General features: G+C 38.9%; 1 pseudogene; it reads right to left on the reverse strand.

Annotated features, from left to right (window-relative positions):
* Positions 1 to 1879: 1879 nt before the first annotated feature.
* LOC121264116 overlaps positions 1880 to 15040 on the reverse strand; it is a 93986-nt pseudogene continuing 80825 nt past the window's right edge.

Raw genomic sequence — 15040 nt, forward strand, 5'->3', positions numbered from 1 at the left:
GTTGGAATAACTTTCCAAAATATCAAATAAATGATAAAATTAAATAAGGTGGGTTTGAAAGTAATTTGGATCAAGAAATAAAGATACAAATCATAAAAGGAAACTGCAAGAAGTCCAAGTCCAAAACTCACTAGGAGACAACCTGGACATACCTTAGTGTTTTGATCATAATGTTCCCCTCACACATCCGATTGATGTGATTATTGATGCATTGAAAAGCTATTTTAAAGATACAAATTTGTATCTAATAAGGATGTCTAAATTCTGACTCCGAAAGTGTTTACGCGGCTGCCAATTTGAGTCCTAAAAGTAAGGCCATTTTATGTGGGAATGAGGAAAACGTTAGGGTTTGTTTTATAGCCGAAAGAAGGATATCATTAGGGCAGTTTTTGAAGGGAGGAAGGCACAGTTCTGGAGAAGAGAAAAATACCATTTTTATTTTTTAATTCTTCCATGGAGAACTAAATCTTGGGTAAAGCCTAGGGTAGAAATTGATTGGTGAAAATACTTTGACTTTATTTCAATTCACATATTAAGTTTTATTGTTTAAGATTCTAGAATTGAATTCTCTATTTGTTTTGGATTTTTATAAGTCTGAGACAATTATATTAAATCTTCTTATGGCTTGATTTCGTTGAGCTATAGGATTATGAATATATGATTGTGACTTAAACAATTGTTTTTCATGTCATTGATGTGATCTTTTGCTACACTATTGTTTGTGTACATAGTGTCGTCTTTAGATCTGATATTTATTTTTATACATGAAAAATATGGTTTGTAATGATAGAATAGATTATAGAATTAAATTTGAGAAAGTAGATGAATATAATGTCATATCTTCCAATTAGAAATTTGGTGCTATGATTCTTAATTATGTATATAGTTTGGATTGAAAAAGTCAGAGTATTGGATCCAGTTGATGGAAGCTCGAGGTTTTACTTAACTTTTTATCTGTGCCCTAATCTCATTTTAATTGTGTGCTTTAGTTAGAATTTTCATATTCTTGTCATATTGTCATTTAATCATTTCCCTTAAACTTGTATCTTGTAGTGTTTCTTCCGACTCCCTGTGGATCGACCCCCTGAATTATACTACCGCGTAATAGTTTGGGCGTAATCAGTCTTCAATGGGTTGGCCCTCTTCCCAGAATCGAATACGGTCTGTAGAGGTATCCGATGCCTCGAATGGTGTATACTTATTCTGATATGAACTTCACCAACAATTGTGATGAAACCCGATAACAATGATGGCTTGGAACCCCAAGATCGTATTGACAAGATTTGTTGAGCCTTGACCAGTCACCCAACTAGATGAAAACCAAGACTACGAAGGATTGAAAACGCCACTCCAAGAAATCAGAATCAAGGTGATAAGTTTGGAGCTTGAACGCCACAAGATTAACTTGATAAGTTCAAAGAGTTCTTTGAAGAACCAAGAGGAACACAAGACCTCACAAAGACAAATAAGCTTCTGAAATTTCAAATCTGATGATATTAAAACTCGAAATAACCCCTCTATATACTTGGAACAACCCTCCAAGAATAGGAAAAGTCATAACTACAGCTTTAAAAGCAACACAAATATTAACATAACAAGTCCCACGATTTTTAGGCCTCTTGGACTTCTAGAGGCAGCCAGAAATGACTAAATGACTAAATGACTAAATTCAATGTATTTCAGGTACCCAGGCAAGACCAAGTTCATTCACCTATTTAATATTCTTGAAACTTAACAAATTCACGTCCTTTAATGGACAGACCATTCATCATATTTCTACATGCTAATTAGCCTCTTCAATTGCCTTGATGACATGGACTAAGTCTTGAATATTATTTGAGCCCATCTTGGTCTTTTTAGAATCAGCCCAATTCTCTTGGATTAGCCCATTTAGTGCTTCTTTGAAACGTTTGGCTCTAAGTCTTGTAATTGGGCCACTAGGAAGTGACAAAGGGTCTTGTGCAAATTCAGCTCCATTCCCACTTGTATGATCAGCATGTCCAGCTCCTTGGTTTGCATCATTCTCCCCCTCTTGAGAAGGATTTGTCCTCAAATCATCACCTACATCAAAAGAAGACAAATCAGCAACATTAAAGCTTGCACTGACACCATACTCACCTGGTAAGTCAAGCTTGTAGGCATTATCATTGATGCGTTCTACTACTTGAAATGGCCCGTCACCCCGAGGTAGGAGTTTTGAACGCCGCTTCTCTGGAAAACGGTCCTTCCTTAAGTGCAACCAAACCCAATCTCCTGGTTGAAACACTACCTTCTTGCGTCCCTTGTTGGCTTGATGGACATATTGTTTAGTCCTCCTTTTAATGTTCAGCCGTGCCTTTTCATGAATCATCTTTACAAATTCTGCCTTCTTTTTGCCATCTAAGTTCACACGTTCACTCAAAGGTAAAGAAGTTAAATCCAAAGGTGACAATGGATTAAAGCAATAAACAATTTCAAATGGTGAAAACTTAATTGCAGAATGTATACTTCTATTGTAAGCAAATTCAACATGTGGCAAACAATCTTCCCATGCTTTCAAGTTCTTTTTAATGATAGCACGCAACAAAGACGACAAAGTTCTATTTACTACTTCAGTTTGGCCATCCGTTTGTGGATGACAAGTAGTAGAAAACAACAACTTAGTTCCCAGCTTTCCCCACAAAGTCTTCCAAAAGTAACTCAAAAACTTTGCATCCCTATCAGAAACAATGGTCTTAGGCATACCATGTAACCTAACAATTTCATTGAAGAACAAATCAGCTATATGTGATGCATCATCAGTTTTATGACATGCAATGAAGTGTGCCATCTTGGAAAATCTATCTACCACCACAAAAACTGAATCTCTCCCCCTCTTAGTCCTAGGTAAACCTAAAACAAAATCCATAGAAATATCAATCCAAGGTTCACTAGGTATTGGCAAAGGGGTGTACAAACCATGGGGTTTCAACTTAGACTTAGCCTGTTTACACGTGATACACTTCTCACAAATTCTTTCCACATCACGTTTCATATGAGGCCAAGAAAAAATGTTCATGCAAAATTCCTAAAGTCTTAGCTACACCAAAATGACCCATCAAACCACCACCATGAGCTTCTCTCACAAGCAATTCGCGCAAAGAACATATTGGCAAACACAGTTTATTTTCCCGAAACAAAAATCCATCATACCTATAAAACTTACCAAACGCCATTTTTTCACGTGCATTGAACATATCACCAAAATCAGAATCTTGAGCATACAATTCCTTAATGTATTCAAAGCCAACCATTTTTGTATCTAAAATGGAAAGTAAGGCATACCTTCGGGACAATGCATCAGCCACCACATTTTCCTTACCTTGCTTATATCTAATCACATACGGAAATGTTTCAATGAATTCCACCCACTTGGCATGGCGTTTGTTCAACCTTTGCTGTCCTTTCAAATGCTTCAAAGACTCATGATCTGTGTGAATCACAAACTCCTTTGGCCATAGATAGTGTTGCCAATTTTCCAAAGCCCTCACCAAGGCATACAACTCCTTATCATAAGTAGGGTAATTTAGGGCTGCCCCACTCAACTTTTCACTGAAATAAGCAATTGGACGGCCTTCTTGCATCAAAATAGCTCCAATACCTATGCCTGAAGCATCACACTCAATTTCAAAAGTTTTAGCAAAGTTAGGTAAAACAAGCAAAGGCGCATTAGTTAACTTTTCTTTGATCAGACTAAATGCCTTTTCTTGTTCTTTTCCCCACTTAAACGACACATTTTTCTTGATGACTTCAGTAAGAGGGGCGGCTAAGCTACTAAAATCACGCACAAATCGTCTATAGAAGCTAGCTAAGCCGTGGAAACTCCTCACTTGGCTGACTGTTGTAGGCGTTGACCACTCTTGGATTGCCTTCACCTTTTCCTCATCCACCTCAATTCCTCTCTTACTAACAACAAAACCAAGAAACACAAGCTTATCCATGCAAAAGGTGCACTTTTTAAGGTTAGCAAACAACCTTTCTTTCCTTAGAATTTCCAAAACAGATTTCGAATGCATTACATGTTCTTCCAAATTTTTGCTATAGATCAGGATATCATCAAAATACACAACTACAAATCTGCCAATAAATGCTCGCAAAACATGGTTCATCAACGCATAAATGTGCTCGGAGCATTAGTTAAACCGAAAGGCATCACTAACCACTCATACAAACCATATTTAGTCTTAAAAGCAGTTTTCCATTCATCACCTTCTTTCATCCTAATCTGATGATATCCACTCTTAAGATCAATTTTTGTAAAGACACAAGAACCATGCAATTCATCCAGCATATCATCTAGTCTAGGAATGGGATGATGATACTTTACCGTTATGTTGTTGATGGCTCGGCAGTCAACACATATCCTCCATGTTCCATCCTTCTTAGGAACTAACAGCACCAGAACCGCACAAGGACTCATACTTTCACGGACAAACCCCTTCTCCAATAATTCACTTACTTGCCTCTGAAGTTCCTCCTCGGGATTACTCCTATAAGCAGGTCGATTTGGAATTGATGCACCAGGTATGAAATCAATTTGTTGTTCAATCCCTCGGATTGGAGGTAAACCATAAGGTACCTCTTCAGGAAGGACATCTTCAAACTCCTGCAAAAGAGAAACAATATTGCTCGGAAAAGCACCGACGAGATCATTAGTACATAAAAGAGCCTCCCACGGCAGCTTCTCCTCCTGCCGGCTATCATCCTCCACTGAAGCCAGCCCCTGTTGCGCAGCCCTCCCTCTCCTTCCACGGCAAGAACCCGAAATGGGTCTCTAACCCATTTCCTCACCGTGCGCCGCTGTGCACAGCTCCCACGGCCACCAATCACCACCATGGACCTCTCCTTCCCTTCCCCTTCCTCCTCCCTTGGACCTGAGGCCCATAGCCTCTCCTCCATGTATGGGTTTCTCCCTCACGCACACACGGGTTGCACGCCGCGCACCGCCGTGCACCGCCACCCACGGTGGGTAACCACCGTTATCAGCTTCCTCAGGCCACCACCAAGCCAAGCCAACCTCCCACAGTCCCGATCTGCCACCCATGCACGCACACTCTCTCTCACTCTCCCACAACCTCTCACCCACTGTGCGGCTAGATCTGCCGCCGTGAGCCACCGTGGTGCCACCTCGACGCCACCACGAGTTCCACCGCACCTCCCTTAGCTGAGCCCTAGGGTCAAACCACCACTTTACGTGGTGGGTAATCGCTGCACGTGATGGACAGTCACTGCGTGTGACTGACCGCCACTGTACACGGTTAGGTACGCTATGTACTGCCCTTCATAGCCACCATCACGAGGCCTTCACGAGCCCTTCCAAGACCGCACTTAGCTATCCAAACACCCAAACAGTCAACGTACGTGGGTTAGCCGCCACGTACGACCTCTCCAATGTCATTGGCTGTGACGATCAGCGAGCAACGCACGGGTTATCCTGTCGATGGTATAACTCTCTATCCCTCGTTAATTATGTTAGATAATTGATTAGTTGATTAGGTTGTAGACTGTGCTGTTAGTATTAGGGGCCGTGTGAAGTGTTGGGCATATCTGTGTAGTGTGGTGATGTGATGTGCCGTGTATGTGAAGTGTTGGGCTTATTGTGTAATGCGCTGTGAAGTGTTGGGCATTCTGTGTTGTGAAGTGTGCGGTGAAGTATGATTGTGGAGTTTGTGTTGTAATGATGGCGTGGTTGTGCTATGCAGTGTAGTTGTAGGGCTTGTGTTGTATGGATGTCGTGGCATGTGGAGTAGGAACAGTACACGCTGAGTGTACTTTGTGTGTGGCGTAGTGTGACATAAAGAAAGTATATGTAGAATATACTCTCCTGGCGTATTGTGGATTGGGAAGAGTACACGTAAAGTGTACTCTGTATGGCATGGTGTGTGAATGGAGTACACGTGAAGTGTACTCCATATGGTGGAGTAATGCACCATGTGGCAGATATGCCATAATGGTGATGTGTAGTGATGTGTATGAAGGGAGTACATGTGGAATGTACTCCATATAGTGGAGTAATGCATCATGTGGCGGATATGCCATAATGGTGATGTGGCGTGATGGGTATGAAGGGAGTACTTGTGGAATGTACTCAATATGGTGGATTGATGCACCATATGGCAAGTATGTCATAAGGGTGATGTGGCGTAGTGCATGTAAATGGAGTATGTGAAGGGAGTTGTACTCCATATGGTAGAGTGATGCACCATAAGGCGGGTATGTCATAGTAGTGATGTGGCATATGTGAAGGAAGTATACGTGGAGTGTACTCCATGAGGCAGCGACACTCCGTGTGGCGTGTCGCAAAGATAAGGATGGTTGTACAGTTGATGGGCGTAGAACGTGGTGAATAGTGTCAGGAATTATGGAACAATGTCCCAAAGTAGTTATGGCGTAGCCTGTAGTCTATGGTGACAAGTGTCACTGTTATTGACTCACGGCTGGAAGTATACGTGAAGTAGCAGAACAAGTGTAAGAGTACGCAGTGGAAGCTTGATTGGGCAACGTCACGAAGTGATGTGGTTATTGACAGTCATGCTTATGATGGATAAGGAGTAAGCTTTGCAATGGCGTAACGGAAACGTGACGAGATGTCGCGATGCGACGGGAGTACGTGAGGAACCGTACTCGTGATGAGTAAGAAGTTGGCGTAAAAGTGACGTAGCAGGATGTCAGGTGACGTGACAAGGTCACGGTGTAGCTTGAGAGTAGTCTCGAGCTATGTGACGTGATGCAAGGCATAGTTGTGAACAGAATCTTGTCGCGTTAAGTGTTGGGATGAACTGTAAGAAGGGACGGATAGCATGAAGAGTCATGCTAGCCGGGTTAAGAGAATGTTGGTATCGGAATATGGCCCTCATCCCTACGAGCAGGTGATCAATATGTTATATGTTGATCATAGGTGATACAGGGGTAAGGTACATGTGTAGTCTGGCGAGACATGTGTACCAGACAGATTCACCATATGTAATAGGTAATCTGTCTACAGTATAGTTACACGGTGCTTAACCCTCAGAGTTGGCTTAGAGCCGTATGGCTTGTATGGATGGAAATGAGGATTAGTATGGGCTAAGATGTATGGAGGTAGTGACGGGTGTATTGTCTAGGATTGGGATGCGTGACTTAGTTGGTCTGAGTCATGCATCAAGATGAGTTCAATAAGGAGAATAAGACGAATGTCTTAGTGTCTTAATCCTAAGGTGAATCATGGGTTCACTTTAGTGAATGAGCATTCGAGGCAAGACGTTGAGTTAGAAGATGCGGTGACCGCAATGGGTCCCCGGAGGTTTTAACGTAGTAAAGGGCACGTAAGTGCATGAGATAGAAGGAGAGTGTTCCAAGTATAGCCTAGTTCTATTTATAGTTAAGTCGCTTATGCAGTAGATAGAGAATGACGTTAAGGTTATGTATGCATGTAGGTTGCCAGCTGACACGCGCATGAATGGACTGCATGGTATGAAAGTAGCATGGTGTCCAAGTAAGTATTGCATTCATGCCCTTCTGGAGTTTTCTAGAAATTACGAAATGAAAACGAAAAGCTTTTATCCTTAAGAAAATGCTTACGAAAGAAGATGTCATGCTTTCAAACGTATAAGTACGTACGACCCTTCCATGAAAGCCCCTTTTTACGCACCCAAAGTTATTTATTGTACGTATGCGAATGGATGACTATAAGATGTATCTATTGTACGTATTTTCAAAGAAAACGAACTGATGTAAATGCACGAAAGACAAGCTTGAGCCGACGCCTTCGTGGATCCTACGAACTAACGCTGTTGTGAGCACTGCGAGGTGATGCTCGTGGATGCCGCGAAGGCCGACGTTCAAGGTGATGCTTACGGATGCCGCGAAAGGCAAAGTTTAATCCCGTGCTTTATGTTTTATGGACGGTACGAACTGACACTTTTGTGAATGCCGCAAGGTGATGCTCGTGGACGTCATGAAAGAGGACGTTCGAACTCATGCTCACGAAATGATGTTTTCTCATGAAAGAAATGTTTTCTCATATTAAATGAAAGAAAGAACTGAATGAAAGCTCCAGCTCTTCAGAGCTGGCATGAATGAATGAATGAAAGAATGAATGAAAGCATGAAATGTATGAAGATACGTAACGGCCACATGAATGAATGAAAGGGTACCAATGAATGGGCAGGTTGCAATGCCGGGTAAGTAGTACTGGTAGTGCACCCAGTGCTACCCCCTATGAAAAGGGATTCCTAACCTGTGGCCACGGGCGGAATCCAGGTCAAAGGGCTGCTAACCCTAACACACGGGGCGTATAGTGTGTACCGGCCTATGAAAGTGAAAAGAAAGAATGTATGTATGTACGTATGTACGCATGCACGAACGCACTTTAAGAAATGAAGGCACTGACGGGTGAAACGTTTTATGAAAAGAAAGGAAAACCCCATCCAGTAACGTTTTCAAATGAACGCACGTATGCACGCATGCATGTATGTATAGTATGTACGAATGATGAATGCATGAATGAAAACCTACGTTGTTATATTTTAACTGCATGAAGTAATGCTTACGAGTCTTCGACTCATTTTAATTTTTATGCATGTCCCTCCCCCTCCCCCCCCCCCACAGGGAAGGAAATGAAGTACGCGTCGGGACGGACACGGCCCATGGAGAAGAGCACGGAAGTCTAGGCACGAGGTTCAAATGTAAGAGAGGCCTTTTTATTATTAAAATCGATTTTTTTGCTATAAACCTCTTTTATTGCAAAAGCACATTTTTATTTTATAAACATAGAGTCTTGCACCCTAGGAAGAAGCAAAAAGTTTTAAATCGGACGGTAATTTCCGTCGTCCTTTCTCAGAATATTTTATAAAAAGACCCACCACAAGGACGGGCGTTACGTTTCCCTTCATTTTGTAAAGCATTGTAAAGAGAAACATTTCATTTTCAATTTGATATCATTTAGAAAAGGACTAAAAATGAAAGGACTAAATGAAAGGACTGAATGAATGAATGTTTTAATGTATGAAAATACATAACGGCTATGACTGAATGAAAGGGTACCAAAGGACTGGGTAGATTGCAATGTCGGGTAAGTAGTACTGGTAGTGCACCCAATGCTGCCCCCTGACTGAAAGGGATTCCCAACCCGTAGCCACTGGCGGAATCCAGGTCCAAAGGAAGACCACTAACCCTAACACATGGGGCGCAACAATGTGTACCGGCCAAAGGAAAGTGATAAGAAAATGTATGTATGCATGCTTGAATTCTTTAAGAAATGAAGGCACTGACGGAAGAAATGTTTTACGAAAAGAAAATCATTTTTAAAGAAAAACCCCAGCTAGTGATGTTTTCAATTGGATGTATGCCTTATGTACATATAGTATGTATGGAATGATGAATGCATGATTGAAAACCTATGTTAGTATATTTTAACTGTATGAAGTAATGCTTACTGAGGCACGTCTTTGCTTCTTTGCTTCCACACCAATGGGTCAAGCGGGGGTTGTCGCTCTTCATGCGATAATGCTCGTCGTAGGAAGATATTCCCTCAAAAATCCGCATCCATCACATGGGTGCGATGATGCTCAAACTTCTCCATTTGTTGCTAGTGTGCAGCCATCATCCAGTCTCTTCTATCGTGTCGATTTCTACAACTATGTTCTCATCTTTCTCTAATTTGAGCTATTGACAAAACAGACATACGTGGAGTTTCTCTAGGTCATGCCATGCTCTGTTTCAAGGGCATGGTAGCTGCACAGAATGTTACTACAATTAGGTTAGACATAAATCAAACAAGGATCCATCAACAAGTCAAACATACAACCAGTCAATTACATATATTCATCAAATGTCTAGATCTAAGATACAAAGAAGTGAGGGTATTTATTCCTCATTGAGTCCTCTCTCTCCCAGGACCAATTCTTTCTACTACCTCATAGGGTCCTACGTACCGGGGACTCCATTTTCCCTTCTTGCCAAAATGTATCACTCCTTTCACGGGTGAAATCTTGATGTACACTCAGTCTCCAATTGAAAACTCCAGATTCCTTTGTCGATTGTCACCATAACTCTTTTGTCGATTCTGTTAGGCATTATCTTAATGTACACCCTGTCACAAAATATTTGTCTGTTAGGCATTATACTATGTCATGAAATGTATATATGTTATACATTATACTATGTCATGAAATGTTTATCTGTTACATATTATACTATGTCACAAAATGTTTATCTTTTACATATTATACTATGTCACGAAATGTTTATTCTGTTATAGGTTATGTCATGTTATGAAAAGTTATCTCTTACACGTTACATCATGTCACGAAATTTTACATGTTCATGTTATGCCATGTCATTCATCTTACGTACATGTCACGTTACTTTATGTCATGTTATCTTTCATTCCATTTCACGCCACGTCAGGTCTCAAGTACAAAATGTGTCTCGAAATAGTATTTCTCACATCAGTTAAGTCTTTTACATTTGTCACAATCCCAAGAGTTAGGATGGGGTAATATCGTAGTGGAACTCCATTGTTCATGATCGAGTGTTTAAACTAGTATGAAATTCCTTAGATTGATGAAGTACCGTCAAAAAGTTTCGAATTGGGCCTAATTAACTGGCCATTGGAGCGAAGCCAGCACCAACACCAATGGTGTTACCCACATTTCAATTTCATATTATACGTACTCATGAGGGTGCTTATACCTATCACTTGATACGTACAATACATTTTTCATAACAGGTGCAGATACCTATGAACTGATACTTACGTTAACACACTTATAACTAGTGTAGATATCTGTGAGGTGATGCGGTATCGGTAAGGTTACACGGCTCAAGAGGACCTGCGTAGCACCCATAGTTCACATTTTTTAATTAAGTTGTTATTGAACAAGATTCCAATTTCATATTCAATTTCAATCAAGTTCATGTTTAGTTGAGGTTCACATCATTTCATGTTCAAGTTCAAGCCATGCTATGTCAAGTTCAGTTTCAAGTTCACGTCAATTCAATTTATTTAATGTCAGTACATGTCATGCTATTTGTCAAGTCATGTCAAGTTATTCATGTTCACATTTTGCATTCATGTTTTCGCTGTCATTCATGCATCTTTAAACTATCAGTTTAAGTTGTTTGTTAATTTGTTGAGAATTGTAAGCAAATCTCACTTGGTAGTCCTAATTGCCATTCCCTCTGGAATGGTAGATGATGTGCTAGGATTAGGAGGCACAATGGAGAATGATTGATTGTAGATAGTCGCTTAGACATTGGCGACACGACGTGGATATCATCGCTTTATTGATATGGCATCCTTGACTAAGTTGCATGAGCTACACGATGGATTAGCCTAATAGTTACCTTAGTATCTGCATGTACTTAAGGAGCTCTACCTCTAGTACTATTATGGTTATAGATATTTTGGACTCACGCTATAACTTGGACGTCTATTATCTTTAGTTTATTGAATATAGGTTTATGTTTGGGATATAGCTCGTCTAGTGCATGATATTGCTTGTTAGATGCCTGCTAAGTGCATTGCATCCTTAATTATCATGAACAGGGGCAGGTAACCTTGTGTTGCATGTCCTGATACTTTAGAGTCTGTCTGATCCTAAGCGGAATTTAGGGGTGTCGCAGGTGTTGCTTTTTGATGGGCCTAAATGGGCCTTAATTGAATGGGCCCCACTTTAGGGGTTAAATGGTGTTTGGTTTAGGGTTTTGGTTGCTATCAAGCTCGACTCGGATTTTTCTTGGTCTAGTGAAATTACCAAGGTATAAAAGAATAAATGAGAGTGTAATAGCATGTACTTTAGTGGTTAATAGCATGCGAAAGTGACTTAATCAAGTGATTTATCATTTAAGGTAAAACCGGTCATTTAGGGTTTCGGCTTCCATCATGGTTTCGTGGTTTCACTAGAGTTGAAACCCTCTTTTGGTTGGCCACAAAGTGTTTTGCTGGATGGAATAGTGTCTAGCTCAGGTGGCATGATCATAATGCGTGATTTGCCTTTCATTCCTTCATATTTTCATCTCATGGATCCTCTTAGTACCAAGTGTAATAGTCTGCTAGAAATTCACTAGTGGAGTTTCCATTGGCTTTAGGAACCTTGTGAAAACCTCATAAGTTTTCACAAACTACCAATGATATAAGTTTTAGTCTGTCAACATAGTCAGTGTTATCACTCACTATCTAGAAGTGCAATTTTAATTATTTGAGGTAGTTAGAAGTATCAGAATACATTATGGTCTGCGCCATTAGGCTTAGTTGATCATTTAGGATTTTATAACACAATAAGTTCATTTTCATATTTTCAAACGAAATGCCTATTCGAAACTGTGAAATTATTTTTAGGGGTACTTCGGGGTTGAATTTCGGTAAACGATTTTCACTGTAGGTTAATATGAATATTTAGGATTTTTTAGTACTAAGTTTATTATGCACTTTTTCGGAATGAATAGTAACCTCGATAAATGCATCTAGTGCAATGTTTTCAAAATCATAGTGTGGAATGTCTAAATAAGGTTAGAGAAGTTTTATTTGGAAACTTGGCAAGATCTTAGCCACACATAGTGAATAGTATTAGACACTTGGCACCATGATGAATGTTTGATGGATTTAAAGGAATCAAATCTGTGAGATCATGCCACATAAGCAAAAACTTTACTTCATCCAACTAATCAAAACGTGCCAAAACCAAAGAGGATTTACACCTTAGTGAAACCATATATGGTTGGAATCCAACTGAGAACCCAAAAGCATGGTTGAAACTAAAATTCTAAACGATTTAATCACTTGATTAAATTTCTTTCACATGCTATTAATCCTTCAAATTTATGTTATGACATCATTATCCAATATTTTTAACCTTGGATATTTGATTGCGCAAAGAGAAATTGGATTTGAGCTTGATGGCAACTGAAACCCTCTTAAAACCCGAAATTGAGGCCCATTTGGTTTAGGCCAATTAAGGCCCACAAATTTGGTCACCTTAGCATTGCTTCCTAACTAAGTAATTTCCCCTCACATGGCTGATCCGATTTTGTCAAGAGGACCTAGAGGGTACTTGAAGTGAAGGGCTACAAGGCCACCTCACTCTTTCCATTCTACACTCTACCTAGAGGAAATATCTTGGGCTGATTTTTGTATATTATATTAGGTAGAAAAGACCAACACTCAAGCTTCATTTTAGCCTTATCATCTTCCATAACTTGTTTAAGAAGCCCTCCAGCCCACTTCCCAAGAAAATCATCGCTTCTTTACACTTTTCTTTGTAAAAACACAAACAACACTCTCAGGCAACTTTTTTGAGCTCTTTTGCATGCATGATTCAAAGCAATTGTAAGTGTTTTCTCACAAAGTTTCATTCATGAAAATTGTTCATTTTTTAGTCTAATTTACATGGATACCTTATTTATTCCATTTTAATATTTCTTATCTATCAAATGTTGTTTAAACCCCATAAAGGTCATTCTGGGCAATAAACTGGAGAGTGTGTTATATTTTGGAGTTTTTGACCAAGTTAATTGATAGATTATGATCCGAAATTTTCATGGGGTACTTTTAACATGTGTATATGATTATTGGTTGAGAATGTGTTGCATGATTAAAGATTTTGATGAAATATTTTCAGAAACTTAGAAACTTGAAGAGAAAAAACAGTTTCTATTTTAAGAAAGTTTGGATGTTTTGTGATTTAAACCTATTCCAATGACTTTGATAATTTTATTGGAGGTTCCTAAGCCTTTTATATGCATGTTATAATATTATTATGAAGATATTTGAGGTTATATGCAAATATATGAATTTTTATGCAAGGAGATATTCGGATAGGTCAAAGAATTGATGTTCTTAGCTAAATCTATGTTTTGGTAGATTTTTAACCATGTGATCTTGAGTTTAAAGCTTAGATCTATTTTAGGACACCTTTTTAAACCATGTAATATTTTGTTTTGAAGATTACATCTTTATAAGTCATGGATCAAAAGGTTGATCAAAACTATTTTAGAAACAAAAATCTATTTTTGAACTTAGAAAGAAACCGAAACTTTCAACTATTGTTTTAAGTGATTTTGATGATTTTTGTTCATGATTGAAAACATGATTATTCTTAGGAATATGTTATGAGTATATTTGAAGAAAATTTTTGGTTTAATCATGAGTTTTGAAATTTGGAAGAATTGCAACAAAAATCAAGGAAAATAGACTATGTAAGTTTCGGCTTCTTTAGAGTTTTCATGGTTGATATTTGAGTTTAGGACAAAATTTACATACTTCATGTAAATTTTGGTGATTTTTGGAGTTAAGATGCAAAATCCTTAAGTTAGGGGTAAAATGATCATTTTCCCATATGTAAAGTGTAAAATAGTAATTTTACTTTAAGCTAATATTTTTCCATATTTTTAATTGTTAGTGATTAAGCTTTAATTTTTAGAGATCACTATTTTCTATTCCTCGTGAACGTGAAGACCGAGGTAAGTTAGTTTTTAACTTACTGTCAGTTTAATGTGTATATGTGATGAGTAAAGGAACTACAGTGTATGTATGTATGTTACCATATGTGCCATGCCAAGTCATTACATATTCATCTATTACACATAATTTATTCTGTCACAAATTTTTCATCTATTACGCAAGATATTTTGTCACGTATTCCTATACATTGCAAGTACATCATGTTAAGTATGCCATTTGTTATATGTATGTCATGTCATGTCATGTAATATTCATTGTTGCAAGTATGTCATGTTAAATATAGAGTCTGTTACATGTTATGTCATGTTACGAAATATTTCTATCACAAGTAAGTCATGTCTTCCGAGTTACGTTCAAGTTATGTTGTGTTATGTCAAGGCTTTTGTCCTTTCATAATCCTGTCGCGTTTCATCTCGAATACAATTTGTGTATTTCGAGAACAGTCATATTAAGTTATTCATGTCAATCACGACCCTAAGCGCTAGGATGTGATAATATCTTAGTGACCTTTGTTAACGCTGGAGTGTTTAAATAGGTGTGAGATTCCCTGAGTTGATGAAATACTGTCAAAGGGTAGCG

This window comes from Juglans microcarpa x Juglans regia, chromosome 5D (genome assembly GCF_004785595.1).
Source record: "Juglans microcarpa x Juglans regia isolate MS1-56 chromosome 5D, Jm3101_v1.0, whole genome shotgun sequence".
Classification (NCBI taxonomy): domain Eukaryota; kingdom Viridiplantae; phylum Streptophyta; class Magnoliopsida; order Fagales; family Juglandaceae; genus Juglans; species Juglans microcarpa x Juglans regia.